This window comes from Papaver somniferum, chromosome 2, assembly GCF_003573695.1.
Source record: "Papaver somniferum cultivar HN1 chromosome 2, ASM357369v1, whole genome shotgun sequence".
NCBI classification, from domain to species: Eukaryota; Viridiplantae; Streptophyta; class Magnoliopsida; order Ranunculales; family Papaveraceae; genus Papaver; species Papaver somniferum.
In genome coordinates, this window is record NC_039359.1 from 26,918,344 (window position 1) to 26,937,486 (window position 19,143).

The following is a 19,143-nucleotide window of genomic DNA, read 5'->3' on the forward strand; positions in this document are numbered from 1 at the left end:
GCTTAAATTGTAACGAATTCTCTTTCGAAGGATTAGAAGCTGGTCTAGAAACAATCTAAGTGGAGCCATCATGCTTTTTGTTTGCTAGAAATCAGTAGGTTTGTTGTGGTGAAGTCATCCTTATTTGTGTTTGCATAGAAATTCCCTTCCTTTTAGGACATTTTTTTTCTTTTGTTTTTCTAGTGTATGCCCGAGGTTATTAGAGAGCGGGCTTGGAAAAGAAACACTCTAGGTCGTTTGATTAGTGATAAACCTAGTAGTTCTTCTTGTGAAGGCGGGGAGATCGAAGACTCTTCTTTTGAGAGCCCCATTTTTGGAAACTTCAGTTTTGAGAATCTATCTCTTTGTGAGGAAAATACCCCTAGTACTTCAGCTGTGCCAGCGATGATAACTTTGAAAGATTACATGTTCCCAACTAGGGCCAACCGAGCTTCGTGCATTAAATTGCCAGCCAGTACGGCTAATTTCGAGATAAAACCTAGTATTCTTCAGATGATCCCTATATTCTTAGGAAAAGATGATGAGAACCCTTATTTTCATATTAGGGACTTTGAGGAAATCTGTGGGACAGTTAGAATAAAAGACCTCACTGATGAAGTTTTGAAACTTAAGATGTTTCCCTTTTCCTTGAGAGATAAATCCAAGACCTGGCTGAACAACCTACCATCTGAATCCATTGAAACATGGCAGGAACTTATTGCTGCTTTCTATATGAAATTCTACCCTAAACATAAAACTGAAGTTGTTAGGCAGAAAATTAGTGCTCGTGTGCAACAAGAGGGAGAGTCTCTTTATAAGTTTTTAGATACATTCAATGATCTCCTATCCCAGTGTCCTCACCATGGATTTGATAAGATGAAACTTGTAGAGATTATTTTTAATGGTCTAGACTATTCGACCAAAGCCATGGTCGAGTCTATGTGCGCTGGTGAGTTCACTAATAAAAATGTTGATGATGCTTTTACCTTCTTAGGAGCTATCGCTGAAAAATCCCAACAGTAGGAGTCTTGTGTTGAACCCCTAAAAGACTTTTGGTCAATAGAAGTAGCACCAATGTGGTAGATACAAGATTCTAGTCAGATGCTAAGTTTGCTGCTTTGTCTAGAAGGTTAGAATCTTTGGAATTGAATCAGCCTAAACATAGGTCTCTTGTTGAACCTGATGATAGGATTAAAGCCTCTCAAGTCTCTAGTTGTGGAATAGAGCCCAATAACTTGTTTTGGGAAGGTCATTTTAGTGAAGAACAAGCCCATGCTGTCTTTAACAATGCTAGGTTTGAAAATCGTCAGAAGTTTGACCCATACTCAGAGACCTACAACCCTGGTTGGAGAAACCATCCTAATTTTTCTTGGTCTAAGGGTCAGAATCAAGGACAATCTAGTAATCCTCAGCCTCCCCCAGGTTTTGGTTATGCTAAGAACTCTTAAGGTCAACCGCAGTTTCAGAACCCTTCGGATAAAAAGATCACAAGTTTAGAAGACACTCTAGCCTCGTTTATTAAAAACTCTGAGAAGATCAACCAAATGGTTGCTCAAGGGATAGAAGAAAGTAAAAATATAGGTTATGCTAACTCCCAAGCTATTTCTGATTTAAAAAACCAGGTTAGTCAGATAAATGAATCTTTGAGCGAAAAAGGTAAGTTTCCTAGTCAAACTCAACCCAATCCTAAAGGAGAGAAATCGTACAATCATGTGAATTCTATTACAACCCTTAGGAGTGGAAAGAAAGTTGAAAATAAGGTTGCCATGCCTGATAGTGAAAATGTTGTAGTTCACCCTTATGAGCCAGAAAATGAGGAGACTGATAGAGTCTCCAAAGAGACCAATGAGGGTCCTGCTGAGCCCGGCTTTGTTCCCAGAGCCCCGTTCCCCCAGCTGCTAGTTCCGACTTAGAGGGAGTCCAATTTTAATGATACATTGGAGGTTTTTAAGCAGGTTACTATCAACCTCCCATTGTTAGATGAGATTAAGCAGATTCCCGCTTATGCCAAGTTTCTTAAGGACTCGTGTACACGAAAGCGTAAGCTTAGTGTCCAGAAGAAAGCCTCCCTAGCTAGTCACGTGAGTTCCATTATTCATAATACCACCACTCCTAAGTATAAAGACCTAGGGTCCCCTACCATTTCTTGCACAATAGGTAAATACCGTATTGAGAAAGCTTTGCTTGACTTAGGAGTCAGTGTGAATTTACTTCCATACCATGTGTACCTCAAGCTAGGACTTGGTGATATGAAACCTACCCAGATGACACTTCAGTTAGCTGATAGGTCCGTTAAAATTCCTCGTGGTGTGAACGAGGATGTTCTTATTGAGGTCGACAAGTTTATTTATCCTGTGGATTTTGTTATCCTAGATACCCAAACTGTCCCTGACCCAGAGAACCAGATACCAGTGATTTTAGGTCGCCCATTTTTAGCGACATCCAATGCGATCATTAATTGTCGAACTGGGATTATGAATTTGTCTTTTGGTAATATGACTATTGAGCTGAACGTCTTTCATATTAGTAAGATACCCTCTGAACTAGATGACTCGAGCATAGAAGAGGTAAACATGATATGAACATTAGTCGAGGAGTCATTACCAAACACTTTGTTAGAACATTAGTCGAGAAATGCCTAGCTCACTTTGGGATTGATTTCGATGATGATAATGTGATTAATGAGGTGAATGCTTTGTTAGATTCAAATCCTTTGTTAGACACTAGTAACGGATGGAAACCTAAGTTCGAACCACTACCAGTTTCTAAGTCTACCCTAGTTCCTTCGTTAGAAGAGCCTCCTAAGTTGGACCTAAAATCATTGCCAGATACCCTGAAGTATGTGTTTTTAGGCCCGTCTGAGACTTTACCTTTGATTGTTGCTTCCGACTTGGATAGTGATCAGGAAAGTAGGCTAGTGACCGTCCTTCAAAACAACAAGGAAGCTTTAGGGTGGACCATAGCAGACATTAAGGGTATAAGTCCTACTGTTTGTATGCATCAGATTTATTTAGAGGAAGATACCAAACCTTCTAGGGAGATGCAACGAAGACTAAACCCTAATATGAAAGAAGTAGTTCGAACCGAGGTTCTTAAGCTGTTAGATGCAGGCATTATCTACCCCATTTCAGACAGTAAGTGGGTCAGCCCCGTTCAGGTTGTTCCCAAGAAATCCGGTATTACTGTAGTCCAGAATGATAACAATGAGTTAATCCCAACCCGAGTGACCACGGGTTGGCGTGTCTGTATTGACTATAGAAAATTGAACAAAGTCACTAGGAAGGACCACTTTCCCCTTCCCTTCATCGACCAAATGCTAGAGAGATTAGATGGACGTAGCCATTATTGCTTTTTAGATGGATACTGCGGTTATAATCAGGTTCCTATTGCCCTAGAAGACCAAGAGAAAACCACTTTTACTTGTCCCTTTGGTACCTTTGCGTATAGACGCATGCCTTTCGGGCTATGTAATGCCCCTGCGACCTTTCAGCGTTGTATGTTGAGCATATTTTCTGACATGGTAGAACGGTTCTTAGAGGTCTTTATGGATGATTTTTCAGTGTTTGGTTCGTCTTTCGATGAGTGCTTGCATCATTTGTCATTAGTTTTGACTATGTGTAAGGAAAAGAATTTAGTGCTTAATTGGGAGAAATGTCACTTCATGGTTCGTTCAGGAATTGTTCTAGGGCATATCGTATCTTCGAAGGGTATAGAGGTAGATAGAGCCAAAGTTGACCTTATTAAAACTTTACTGGTCCCAAAAACCATAAGAGATATTAGGTCATTCTTAGGGCATGATGGTTTTTATCGTCGATTCATTAAGGATTTTAGCTTGATTTCTAGTCCTCTTTGCAATTTGCTTGCAAAAGATGTTAAGTTTGTTTTTGATGATGCTTGTTTAGAGGCTTTTGAGAAGCTTAGGACTTTACTCACTACCGCCCCCATAGTCCAGGCACCCAACTGGAACCTACCCTTTGAGATCATGTGTGATGCTTCATATTATGCTATTGGTGTTGTGCTAGGTCAGCGAGAAAACAAATTACTTCATGTGATTTACTATGCTAGCAAAACTCTGAATGATTACCAGTTGAACTATACCACTACCTAGAAGGAACTGTTAGCTATTGTGTTTGCCTTAGACAAGTTTAGACCCTATCTCCTAGGTTCTAAGATCGTAATATATACTAATCATGCTGCTTTGAAATATCTTTTATCTAAGAAGGATACAAAACCTAGATTGATTAGATGGATCCTTTTGTTGCAAGAGCTTTCTCCAGACATTAGAGACAAAAAGGGTGCCGAAAATGTAGTAGCAGACCACTTGTTTAGGCTAGTTGTTGATTCCCCGAATGATTCCCTTCCTATAAGGGATAGCTTTCCTGATGAAAAATCGTTCTTTGTTACCCAAGCACCTTGGTATGTGAATATAGTGAACTATCTTGTTACTGGTCGAATACCCCAACATTGGGGTAAAAAAGATCGTTCTAGGTTTTTAGCCGAGGTTAAGCACTTCTTTTGGGATGATCCTTATTTGTTTAAGTATTGTCCAGACCAGATTATTAGGAGATGTATACCTGAGAGTGACCAGTCCAGTATTATTTCCTTTTGTCATGATCATGCTTGTGGGGGTCACTTTAGTGCTAAGAAGACTGCTGCTAAGATATTGCAATGTGGATTCTATTGGCCTTCGTTGTTTAAAGACTCCCATAGTTACTGTGTTACTTGTGAATGTTGCCAGAAATTAGGAACCATTTCCCGTAGGAACATGATGCTCTTGAACCCGATTCTAATTGTTGAGGTATTTGATGTGTGTGGTATTGACTTTATGGGTCCGTTTCCTAATTCTTTTGGTAACCTATACATCCTTGTCGCTGTAGACAATGTCTCTAAGTGGATTGAGGCGGTTGCGTGTAAAACCAATGACCATAGGTTTATGATTGAGTTCTTGAAAAATAATATACTTACACGTTTTGGTACACCGTGAACTATAATTAGTGATGGATGGTCACACTTTTGTAATGGACCTTTTAGGCTTCTGATGAAGAAATGTGGTATTACACATAAGGTAGCTACCCCGTATCATCCACAGACTAGTGGTCAGGTAGAGGTTTCAAATAGGGAGATAAAACGTATATTAGAGAAAACAGTTAATCCTAATCGGAAAGACTGGTCGTCTAGGCTTACGGATGCCTTATGGGCTTACCGTACTGCGTTTAAGACCCCCATTGGAATGTCGCCTTATCGGCTTGTGTATGGAAAGGCATGTCATTTACCTGTTGAGTTAGAACATAGAGCTTATTGGGTTGTTAAGCAGCTAAATTTTTCACTTGACAAGGCAGGAGCCCATACGAAACTCCAGCTCAATGAGTTGGACGAGATTCGTATAGATGCTTACGATAGTGCGAAGGAGTATAAGTGTAGTTGCAGGATTTCCTACACTACACCCCTCACAAGATTTCATTAACATTCAACTCATTTTTGGATTAACAATCTTAATTTTATTGATGAATCTTTGAATAATCTTACAAGAAAAGATAAAGGAATCAAGAATAACCACTGCTCTAGATTTTTTCTCTCCTATTTACTTGCTTCTCACGCAGAAAAGATCTCTCTCATTTCCTTTACAACTGAATGACTATTTATATGAAATTACATAGTGGATGACAGCTAATCTGTCCTTTATTTTCGGATATGATTTGCGACATTCTCGCAACCTTACAAATACCAATCTCGCAAACTTCCTTATTTTCGCAGGATCGTCACACTTTTCTCATGATTTGGCTGATGTCATTTATTATGTGGTTTCTGAAGTTGTTCTGCAACACTGTCGTGTTGTGTTGTTAATAATTTCGCTGAGACATTATTAATTGCGAGATTCTGATCCTACATCTTGCCTCTTCTCATATCTTCTCTGTGAAGCAAAGAACGATGTGAGAAATGCCGCAGCTATCCATCACTTCATATTCTGTATTTATCACACGTATCCTTTCTCCCATCTGTTTCTTGACACGTCTTCTTTAACCGTTGCTTTTCAACTGCTCACGTCTTTTCGCATTAATTGTGTTTATCTTCTCGAAAATCTCCTCTATATATACTCTTCTTACTCTCCCTTTTTGTTTTATCTAAATAAACAAAGCAATAAAAGTAAGTGAAAGCAATAAAATAATTTGAATAATCAATAAGGAGAAGATATTGGTCATGGGATAGTATCATTCACAAACATGTATTTTCGTCAATGACTAGAATTGGAATTTTAATCTCTCATCTACTAAAAGTCCTAGGATATCTTGATCGCAAGAGTATCCCGTTTATTTCCCGATTTTATCACAAATAACATTAAAAGATGCTAATGTGAAATCTACCTAGAAAGCAACCTAAAGTGTAAAAGCACAATTAAGTTTAACTCCCTAAGAGCAATAAGTTCTATGAAATAAGACTAATCAATGCAAACAAACGTGTTAAAGCACTAATTCGTTTTAACAAAAGTTATGATTCTTATGCAATTAAAAAGATGTATCACTACAAGTAATAATGGCATTATGCTACTTAGAATCAGGGATAAACAACTATTTCGTATTGAAAACCCTAATCTAGCAATAGAGATGAAGACTAATCTAATTGATTCCGGACTCAAACAAACTAGCATTCAAATCATATGACAATATTAATAATGAAACATAAACAATAAAGTATTGAGACAAAACTAATTCATTGGATCAAATAACATGTTGGAAATCAACTTTTATCCCATAACCAATAATTGAGTTTAGTTACTCATAATAATGGAGTTCATCATAATCATAATCATAAAATAATTGAAGAAGATGAAAAATAAACGAAAGCAAACCCTAGTTGTAGCTATCTCCAAAGCTCCAAGAATAATACGTGATTTTTCAAAGTTGTAGAAAACTTTTCTTTTTGTAGCTTTTCTCCCTTCCAAAACTAGGTCAAGTCTTCAAAATCCCATATCCAAAGCGGTCCACCAAGCCCATGTGTGTGAAGAACCCACGTAGAAAATATGTTCAAAAATTATCACCGGAAATTGGCCGGAAACTCGCCGGAAAAGTGGCCGGAAAACATCTCAGGTGACCAACAAAGTCCACCCAGTCACCGGTCAACTCGAGTCAGTCAACACGGTCAACTGAGTTAACTCGGGTCAAGCACCGAGTCATATCGAGTCAACTGGATTAATACTGAGTCAGGTCCTGATTAGAGTCAGCTAATGACTCATTTGCCAAAGCCTAGGCCATCTTGCACAGGTCAAAGCTAATGTTGCACAATGATTGTGCATCACTGCAACTCAGCCAGCCATAATGGTTGTGCATCCTTCACAGCTGCAGCTTCAACTCTATCCATCCAACCATTATGTAACTGCTCTAACTGCATGCCTTCAGTTCTACCCATTCAACAACATCCACATAACCAAGTCACAGCCATTAAAATCTCCATATCCTCGTCCCTCCTGCATCATCTGTCACCTTAATTGCAGCTTGTAACATCTAAGTTCATGCTCAATTGCAGTTGCAATACCACGCATAACACATTGCAGCATCACTTCCAACTAGCTCCAGTTGCAAACTTCAACAGCAATACCTAGTGTGCTCAGCTACCCCTGCAAGTCATGGCTAGCTGACTGCAATAGCTCAACAGTATCACACACATTCATTATCTTCTACTCAGCCAACGAGCAGTGAGCCCCGTTGTTCCCTGTACTTGCATTCTCCCATCCATCCGCACATAACAACTTCACAGACCAAATCACCATTACACTGACTCCTATATCAACATCTCAACTGCATCAGCATCATTCTCTCCTTACTGTAGCTTCAACAGCTGCTTCTTTCACTTTCATTTGCAGCTTGAAATCACTGGAACCCATTTGTTCTTCGTATGCACTGCAGATGCTTCATACCCATTTAGCTGCCAACTACAACTGCAACACAACCAATCCAGCAAACTAATTCCATTACAATTCACCACTAGAGCTTCATCTCTATGCCATTCTCATAGACACAGTAACAACAACCTCCATGAACCCTCAGCTCAGACCTCCAACTTCAGTTGCATATATGACACTGCTCAAACTATCATAGTAATTCATCACCTGCAGTTCAGCTCAACTGCAACTTCAATCACCACAAGCCAATACTTCAATCTCTACCTGTTGCAACAACATCATTACCACCAGTTTACAGACCTCCAGGACCATTCTTTGCTTCCAGCTGAAACAACAGCAACAACACCACCTTCTCTTGCTTAGAGATTCCACTCTCAAACTCAGTTCCAGACCACCTGCAATGCCATGGCTTCACTACCACAACTCAGTCCTCAACAACAACAAGCAACAACAAACCTAGGCAGCTTATTCATCTCGAAATCCCTGTAACACAATAGATCCTACTGCAGACCACCTAACATTCATCTAAATCCTTCATATCACCACAGAGCTTCATCACTTCAACCACTGTGAAATGCAATCACCAAAGCACCTATAGCAACAACTGCATCTTCTCAAACCCATCTGCTCATCAACCAAACCAACAATTTCAGCTTCAGAACTTCAGTTCACCACCAGGACTCATTTAATATCACCACCAGAATTCACTCAGTTCAGTTTCTTCTCAAACTTCGGAAACATCATCTTCTTAACAAACCCAAAATTCCTTCTCCACTAATCAACAAGATTTACTAACCACGGATCTGAGCTCTTCTTCTCATCTTCTTATCATCATTACCATCTTCGAATTCAATACCAGAAACAATTAGCAAAAACCCTAACAATTTCTATAATCAATTCCAAGCCCCAGATACCTTGAGCTCAACCCACAAATACTGGGATTTAACTCTCGATTCGAGTGATACCCAACTCCAATCTTATTCATTAATCTCAATTTCTTCTTTAAATTCTTCCATTAAATCTTCCATGAACTGCAAGCTTCTTTTGTTGCTTTGTAAACACAGCAAAACTCCCAACCAACCTTCAATTCTTTATTTCTGGCAACATCAACCTTTAACATAACACCAGATTCGAATTCAAATCAAACCTAACTTCAATTGCAGCAGATTCAGTTTCAATATCCCATGAATTCTCTCTGAACTGCAGTCGCCATCCTCTCTCGGTTTTCAGGTGGAAAAGAAAAGAGAAATGATGAGAAAATGATTCCTCACTGAATTCTAGGGCTTGTGTAGTATAATGGATGCAACCAACCAGGTGAGGAAGATAAGGGGTGCCTAATTCCAGGGAACTATCTATTTTGTTTTCTTGCTCAACTGTCAATTGTGGAACTGACAACTCATTCTTCACTTCCTTTGTTGCATAACCTTAGTCGGCTCCAAATGTAACTCGCCCGTGAATGGACCTTTGTGCCATTTTTGCTCCAATCGAGTACTTTCTCCTTCTTTTGCTCCAAATGGCTCCAAAGTACCTAAACACTCAAAAGTGAACATAAGATACATATTTTATAAGAGAAATAGCAAAGAAAGCATAAACAATAGATATGAAATCTAGGTGTTTTACAACACCTATCAATGATACCAACAAGCCATTCAAATTTGAAGGGCTGCATTTCAGAAGATGGAAGCTGAAGATGTTCTTTTATCTCAAACTCATGAAGTTGCATATGATTGTGTCGAGTGTTCATCCTGGAACCCTGAAACCTGCTGCTGATAAGGTTGCTGCTGCTGATAAGGCTGTTGCTGCTGCTGCTGCTGCCGATGCTGATGCTGGTGCTGCTGCTACTGATCCACCTCCTACCGGTGGTGCCAAAGACGTTGTTTCTCAAACTCCTGAGGAGAAACAGAAGGCCATTGACAAATGGTTCTATGATGACTTTGATTGCAAAAACTACATTCTTAACGCATTATCTGATGATTTATATGAGTATTATTCAACTTTTGAAACTGCTAAAGATGTGTGGGATGCATTACAGAAAAATATGACACCGAGGAAGCTGGCTCAAAGAAGTATGCTATGAGCCGGTATTTGAGATACCAAATGGTGGATGATAGGTCAGTTGTTGCACAGGTTCATAAAAATTACCACGAAATTATGACCGAAGGTATGAAAACTGATGAACAATTTCAAGTTTCTGTAATGATTGACAAGTTACCACCTAGCTGGAAATATTTTCGTAATACTTTGCGTCACAAGACTAAAGAATTTTCTCTTGAAAGTTTGATTGTTAAGCTCAGGGTTGAGGAAGAAGCTCGGAAAAAAGATAAGAAGGAAGAGATTCTCATTGTTTCTAACAATAAGACTCATACTAGTTTGAAACCTAAGAAGAAGGACCTGAAACCTAACCCGAACCAAAATAAAGGAGGAAGGCCTAATCAAAACAAGAACCAACACCCATCAAGAAACGGACAGAATTCCAATTCTGAGTTTCTTTGTTATACATGTAATAAACCAAACCACATGGCTAGGAATTGCAGGTTTAACAAGGAAAAGAATAACGCACAAGATAATGTTGTGGGTGACGTTATAATTGCCATGGTCTCTGATCCAGAGTTCTACATGGTTGGTGGATCTGATGGGTGGTGGATAGACAGTGGTGCTTCGCGTCGTTGTTGTTTTGATAGGTCCATGTTTAAGACTTATGCTGAAACCAAGGATAAGAAAGTGTTGTTGGGAGACTCTCACAACACTATGGTGAAAGGTTCTGGTAAGGTAGAGTTGAAGTTTACGTGGGAAGACACTCATGCTGAAAGATGTCCTTCACACTTCAGAAATGAGAAAGAACCTTGTTTCCGGCTATCTTCTCAACAAGGCTGGGTTGTATCATACTATTGGGTCTGATATTTACACTATAACTAAGAATAAGAGTTTTGTAGGAAAAGGTTATGCTACTGATGGAATGTTTAAGCTTAATGTTGATGCTATGAATAAAATTGAATCTTCTGCTTATATGGTTTGCAATTTTAATGTTTGGCATGGTAGGCTTTGTCATGGGGTAAGAGGTTAGTAAATAACATGAGCAAGTTAGGTGTCCTCCCTGAATTTTCTGAAAATGAATTTGAAAAATGTGAATATTGCAGTCAAGCAAAAATAACCAAAACTTCACATAAATCTGTTGTAAGAGAATCCAAATCACTAGACTTAATACATTCTGATTTGTGTGAATATGAAGGTATCCTAACTAGAAATGGAAAAAGGTATATCATGACGTTCATTGATGACTATTCTAATTATACTTATGTTTATTTGTTGAGCCATAAAAATGAAGCTATTGAAAAGTTTAAGATCTTTATTGTTGAAATTGAAAATCAATTTGGTAGAAAATTTAAGAGGTTTCGTAGTGATAGAGGCACTAAATAGATTCTGCTCCCTTTACTGAAATTTATCAAACTAATGGCATAATACATGAAAGAACTGCTCCATATAATCCTCAAATGAATGGGAAAGCTGAAAGAAAGAATCGTACTCTTACTGAATTGACTGTTACTTGTTTGCTTAGTTCTTGTGCTGCTTCTCATTGGTGGGGTGAATGTTTGTTGACTGTTTGCCATGTTTTGAATCGCATTCCCAATAATAAAACCAAAATATCTCCTTATGAAATCTGGAGAGGTAGAAAACCTAATGTCTCTTATTTTAGAGTTTGGGGTTGTTTAGCTTTTGTTAGAAAACCTGATCCTAAAAGACATAAGTTAGAAAGTAGAGCTTATGAATGTGTTTTTATTGGTTATGATCAAAACAATAAAGCTTATAGGTTCTTGATATTAATAATAAGGTTATTATTGAATCTATTGATGTTGATTTCTTTGAAGAGAGATTTCCTTTTAAATCTAGAAATAGTGGGGGTTCAATACCAAGTACTTTACCTAGTTCTGATTCTGAACCTAGATTAGAAGAACCTAGAAGTGAAGAAACTAGGATCACTGAATTTGAACCTAGATGCAGTAAAAGAGCTAGGACTGAGACAAAAGATAAAAACCCCGACTTTGAATTTTACGTGTAGAGAAAGAACCTTCTAATTTACAAGAGACGTTTAGTTCTGCAGAGTCTAGTTTCTGGCAAGAAGCTGTAGATAATTAATGGGATTCTCACATGTCTAATGGAACTTGGCGTATAGTAGATTTACCTCCTGGTTGTAAGCCTATAGGTTGTAAATGGGTTTTGAAAAGGAAACTCAAACCTGATGGAACAGTAGATAAGCACAAAGCTAGACCGGTTTCTAAAGGATTTAGGCAACGAGAGAACGTAGATTTTTTGATACTTATTCTCCTGTTACTAAATTAACATCTATACGTGTTTGATTGCTGTTGCTGCTGCTCATAATCTTGTTATTCACCAAATAGATGTTAAAAACTTTTTTGAATGGTGAACTAGAAGAGGAAATTTACATGGAACAACCTGAAGGTTTTGTAATTCCTAGACAAGAACAAAAAGTATGTAAGCTAGAAAAATCTCTTTATGGTTTGAAACAAGCTCCTAAACAATGGCATGAGAAATTTAATGATTTCCAATAACTTTAGAATAAATGAGGGTGACAAATGCATCTATCATAAATATGAAAATGATGTGTGTGATTGTTTGCTTGTATGTGGATGACTTGATGATATTTGGTTCCAATTTTATCTGTTATCAATGAAACTAAAAGCATGCTTGATAGACGCATTTATGTGTCTAATTTGTCCTCAATGTTTCGTATTGTTAGTACTCGTTTTCGTCCTTAATACGGTGTTTTGTGTGTTTGTAGGTATTTTTGGAAATAAATATTGTTGGAAAATTCGGCTCGAAAAGTTGCTCGGAGCACCCCAGAGGACATTTGCTATACGGACCCCCACTTTTGCTATGTGTCACCCACGGCTATGTGTAGCCCATTTGTCCACAACACCCATTTGTTATTCGGAACCCAGTACGTTGGATAAGGGGCACCCTTCCTCTTCATTTCAAAATTTCAGTTTTGGCGGGAGTTTGTTGCAGTCACCTGGAAGATTTTGATTCGAGTTTTGGTGATGATTTACCGTGACTCAATAGCTGGAATTGTGTGGGAAGACTTGACTGAGCCTAACAGGCATCATACGGGTCTTTGGTTCGACTGAGTTTGGCTGGATTCTCGCGTGGAAGGAAACAGAGTGCCACGGGTTATAGTTAGCCCATTCCGAGTTATAAGTGTCTGATCGAGAGGTTTTCATGTGCCTGATCCGCGTTATACAACTTCTGGATGATGACTCGACGTGTTGGGAGTCTTATGTCACGAGAAAATAGCGTGTGGATTTAAATCTGGGAAGAAAATATTCCCGAGAATATTTTCTTCAATGCCGATTAATGGAAAATTATATGCAGTTATGATGGGAGATTTGGGGGAAGTGAAGCTATATAAGTCGTTTAGGGTCAGTAGAGTAGGGACGGAGAGAATTGGGAGGATTTGGAACATCACAGAGGCGAAATACAATCACCAGAGAAACCTGATGTTGCTGCTGCCATTGAAGAACACGAAGAACATTGACCCACAGGCACTGTCTTTCATGCTACAGTGACTGTGACACTCCAGCGGCAGACTTATTTGCTACAGTATCAGTGACACATCCTGTGTATCGTTCTTTGGTTTGTCACACATATAACTGTTACAAACCCGGTTTTCATTATATTTCTCCATTTTCATCATTTGTAAACCATTCTTTGAGCATAAATGAAATCAACTTTTGAGGGTGTTTCCAACATGATGATGTGCTAATTCTCCCACAACCAAGGCAATGAGGAAGCTATTTACGCATGAATAATTGGTAACTATTTTATTTTCTCTAATTTATAATTTATAATTCACTCAATCACTGCTTTTGCAGAGTTTTTAATTGTTTGCATAATTTTCTTCATTAGTTGTGATTCAATTAGGTAGGTTATACTTTGATTATATAATCTATGCTTAGGGGATACAATTAATTTTTGAGAATTTGCCTGATTATTTGTGAGTTAAGAAAATAAGGGACTTAAAGATAATTAGAGTTTTAGATTATTTACCATCATTCATTCATGTGTAATAGTGGAATCAGTGTCTTGGTTATTTTCTCATATCTTGAAATCTTTGTGTTAAGTTTTCTTATTTTTAGTTTTATTAAGTCTAGCATCTTTTGCTTTCACAAGCCTCAACGAACTTATTACTACAACATTATTTAGATCACATCAATTTTTGGCGCCACCGACGCGGGCTTGTCTTTAGGCTAGAGTTTTTTAGATTTTTTGTTTTTTTAGGTTTTATTTGTGTTTATTTTATTTGTCCTTCTTTACGTTTTTGGGTTTTTGTCTTTTCCTTATAGAATTTGGAATTTGGAGCGAAAGAAAATTTTGCCAAAGCTTTTGGTGAATACTTAAAGACTTGGAGTAAAAGGCAAAGCGAAAGGAGCGAAAGAAGAAGATATTTTGTTTTATTTTATAAAAAAGAGAGGGAAAACAAAAAAAAAGACATATTTTTTCATATTTTTTTTTAGAACTTTGTTTTTAGATTATCTCTTTCTTTTGCACTTTATTGTTGGACTTTGGACTGTGGACTGTGGACTTTTTTTTTTTTAATTTTTTTAAACCCTACGGAAGGGTAGTTTAAATATAAACTGTTTGAAGAGAAGGACGGCGATTAGGATATCGCCTCGGCCCCTCGGGTTCGTACATGACATAGGAGTCGTGACCCGAGTCGACTACAACGGTTCATCCCCCGTTTGGAACATGAGGTAAGTTTGTCGAAACACTCGCGAATCCCCTGTCAGCGAGTTACTGTCTTCCTTCGTGTGAATATATGTCGAGGAAATGAAAACGGCTGCTTTAATTTCCTAGTAAAGGGCAAGGACTGGCCATACAAGATAAGGGTTCGTATTTCATCACCGTTCTCTTCTTGCCCGCCTTAGGAAAACGATACCAAACGCGGACCTATACTTAAAATACTGACTAGAACGAGACCTATAGGGTAACTAGCTTAATAGGAAAGTCGTTCGAAAAATATTGGTTACTCTTTTAAGCATACTTCGAAGTTCATAATGGTTTCTGTGAGTTGAATGCGTGACTGCGCCGCCTTGTAATGCGGGAGGCCTTGGGTATCAAAGCTCCACGCAGCTTCCCTCGCCTCTATTCAACTTACTTTGACTCGGATTTATTCCAGAGGGGTTTGCTTAAATTGTAACGAATTCTCTTTCGAAGGATTAGAAGCTGGTCTAGAAACAATCTAAGTGGAGCCATCATGCTTTTGTTTGCTAGAAATCAGTAGGTTTGTTGTGGTGAAGTCATCCTTATTTGTGTTTGCATAGAAATTCCCTTCCTTTTAGGACATTTTTTTCTTTTGTTTTTCTAGTGTATGCCCGAGGTTATTAGAGAGCGGGCTTGGAAAAGAAACACTCTAGGTCGTTTGATTAGTGATAAACCTAGTAGTTTCTTGTGAAGGCGGGGAGATCGAAGACTCTTCTTTTGAGAGCCCCATTTTTGGAAACTTCAGTTTTGAGAATCTATCTCTTTGTGAGGAAAATACCCCTAGTACTTCAGCTGTGCCAGCGATGATAACTTTGAAAGATTACATGTTCCCAACTAGGGCCAACCGAGCTTCGTGCATTAAATTGCCAGCCAGTACGGCTAATTTCGAGATAAAACCTAGTATTCTTCAGATGATCCCTATATTCTTAGGAAAAGATGATGAGAACCCTTATTTTCATATTAGGGACTTTGAGGAAATCTGTGGGACAGTTAGAATAAAAGACCTCACTGATGAAGTTTTGAAACTTAAGATGTTTCCCTTTTCCTTGAGAGATAAATCCAAGACCTGGCTGAACAACCTACCATCTGAATCCATTGAAACATGGCAGGAACTTATTGCTGCTTTCTATATGAAATTCTACCCTAAACATAAAACTGAAGTTGTTAGGCAGAAAATTAGTGCTCGTGTGCAACAAGAGGGAGAGTCTCTTTATAAGTTTTTAGATACATTCAATGATCTCCTATCCCAGTGTCCTCACCATGGATTTGATAAGATGAAACTTGTAGAGATTATTTTTAATGGTCTAGACTATTCGACCAAAGCCATGGTCGAGTCTATGTGCGCTGGTGAGTTCACTAATAAAAATGTTGATGATGCTTTTACCTTCTTAGGAGCTATCGCTGAAAAATCCCAACAGTAGGAGTCTTGTGTTGAACCCCTAAAAGACTTTTGGTCAATAGAAGTAGCACCAATGTGGTAGATACAAGATTCTAGTCAGATGCTAAGTTTGCTGCTTTGTCTAGAAGGTTAGAATCTTTGGAATTGAATCAGCCTAAACATAGGTCTCTTGTTGAACCTGATGATAGGATTAAAGCCTCTCAAGTCTCTAGTTGTGGAATAGAGCCCAATAACTTGTTTTGGGAAGGTCATTTTAGTGAAGAACAAGCCCATGCTGTCTTTAACAATGCTAGGTTTGAAAATCGTCAGAAGTTTGACCCATACTCAGAGACCTACAACCCTGGTTGGAGAAACCATCCTAATTTTTCTTGGTCTAAGGGTCAGAATCAAGGACAATCTAGTAATCCTCAGCCTCCCCCAGGTTTTGGTTATGCTAAGAACTCTTAAGGTCAACCGCAGTTTCAGAACCCTTCGGATAAAAAGATCACAAGTTTAGAAGACACTCTAGCCTCGTTTATTAAAAACTCTGAGAAGATCAACCAAATGGTTGCTCAAGGGATAGAAGAAAGTAAAAATATAGGTTATGCTAACTCCCAAGCTATTTCTGATTTAAAAAACCAGGTTAGTCAGATAAATGAATCTTTGAGCGAAAAAGGTAAGTTTCCTAGTCAAACTCAACCCAATCCTAAAGGAGAGAAATCGTACAATCATGTGAATTCTATTACAACCCTTAGGAGTGGAAAGAAAGTTGAAAATAAGGTTGCCATGCCTGATAGTGAAAATGTTGTAGTTCACCCTTATGAGCCAGAAAATGAGGAGACTGATAGAGTCTCCAAAGAGACCAATGAGGGTCCTGCTGAGCCCGGCTTTGTTCCCAGAGCCCCGTTCCCCCAGCTGCTAGTTCCGACTTAGAGGGAGTCCAATTTTAATGATACATTGGAGGTTTTTAAGCAGGTTACTATCAACCTCCCATTGTTAGATGAGATTAAGCAGATTCCCGCTTATGCCAAGTTTCTTAAGGACTCGTGTACACGAAAGCGTAAGCTTAGTGTCCAGAAGAAAGCCTCCCTAGCTAGTCACGTGAGTTCCATTATTCATAATACCACCACTCCTAAGTATAAAGACCTAGGGTCCCCTACCATTTCTTGCACAATAGGTAAATACCGTATTGAGAAAGCTTTGCTTGACTTAGGAGTCAGTGTGAATTTACTTCCATACCATGTGTACCTCAAGCTAGGACTTGGTGATATGAAACCTACCCAGATGACACTTCAGTTAGCTGATAGGTCCGTTAAAATTCCTCGTGGTGTGAACGAGGATGTTCTTATTGAGGTCGACAAGTTTATTTATCCTGTGGATTTTGTTATCCTAGATACCCAAACTGTCCCTGACCCAGAGAACCAGATACCAGTGATTTTAGGTCGCCCATTTTTAGCGACATCCAATGCGATCATTAATTGTCGAACTGGGATTATGAATTTGTCTTTTGGTAATATGACTATTGAGCTGAACGTCTTTCATATTAGTAAGATACCCTCTGAACTAGATGACTCGAGCATAGAAGAGGTAAACATGATATGAACATTAGTCGAGGAGTCATTACCAAACACTTTGTTAGAACATTAGTCGAGAAATGCCTAGCTCACTTTGGGATTGATTTCGATGATGATAATGTGATTAATGAGGTGAATGCTTTGTTAGATTCAAATCCTTTGTTAGACACTAGTAACGGATGGAAACCTAAGTTCGAACCACTACCAGTTTCTAAGTCTACCCTAGTTCCTTCGTTAGAAGAGCCTCCTAAGTTGGACCTAAAATCATTGCCAGATACCCTGAAGTATGTGTTTTTAGGCCCGTCTGAGACTTTACCTTTGATTGTTGCTTCCGACTTGGATAGTGATCAGGAAAGTAGGCTAGTGACCGTCCTTCAAACAACAAGGAAGCTTTAGGGTGGACCATAGCAGACATTAAGGGTATAAGTCCTACTGTTTGTATGCATCAGATTATTTAGAGGAAGATACCAAACCTTCTAGGGAGATGCAACGAAGACTAAACCCTAATATGAAAGAAGTAGTTCGAACCGAGGTTCTTAAGCTGTTAGATGCAGGCATTATCTACCCCATTTCAGACAGTAAGTGGGTCAGCCCCGTTCAGGTTGTTCCCAAGAAATCCGGTATTACTGTAGTCCAGAATGATAACAATGAGTTAATCCCAACCCGAGTGACCACGGGTTGGCGTGTCTGTATTGACTATAGAAAATTGAACAAAGTCACTAGGAAGGACCACTTTCCCCTTCCCTTCATCGACCAAATGCTAGAGAGATTAGATGGACGTAGCCATTATTGCTTTTTAGATGGATACTGCGGTTATAATCAGGTTCCTATTGCCCTAGAAGACCAAGAGAAAACCACTTTTACTTGTCCCTTTGGTACCTTTGCGTATAGACGCATGCCTTTCGGGCTATGTAATGCCCCTGCGACCTTTCAGCGTTGTATGTTGAGCATTTTTCTGACATGGTAGAACGGTTCTTAGAGGTCTTTATGGATGATTTTTCAGTGTTTGGTTCGTCTTTCGATGAGTGCTTGCATCATTTGTCATTAGTTTTGACTATGTGTAAGGAAAAGAATTTAGTGCTTAATTGGGAGAAATGTCACTTCATGGTTCGTTCAGGAATTGTTCTAGGGCATATCGTATCTTCGAAGGGTATAGAGGTAGATAGAGCCAAAGTTGACCTTATTAAAACTTTACTGGTCCCAAAAACCATAAGAGATATTAGGTCATTCTTAGGGCATGATGGTTTTTATCGTCGATTCATTAAGGATTTTAGCTTGATTTCTAGTCCTCTTTGCAATTTGCTTGCAAAAGATGTTAAGTTTGTTTTTGATGATGCTTGTTTAGAGGCTTTTGAGAAGCTTAGGACTTTACTCACTACCGCCCCCATAGTCCAGGCACCCAACTGGAACCTACCCTTTGAGATCATGTGTGATGCTTCATATTATGCTATTGGGTTGTGCTAGGTCAGCGAGAAAACAAATTACTTCATGTGATTTACTATGCTAGCAAAACTCTGAATGATTACCAGTTGAACTAT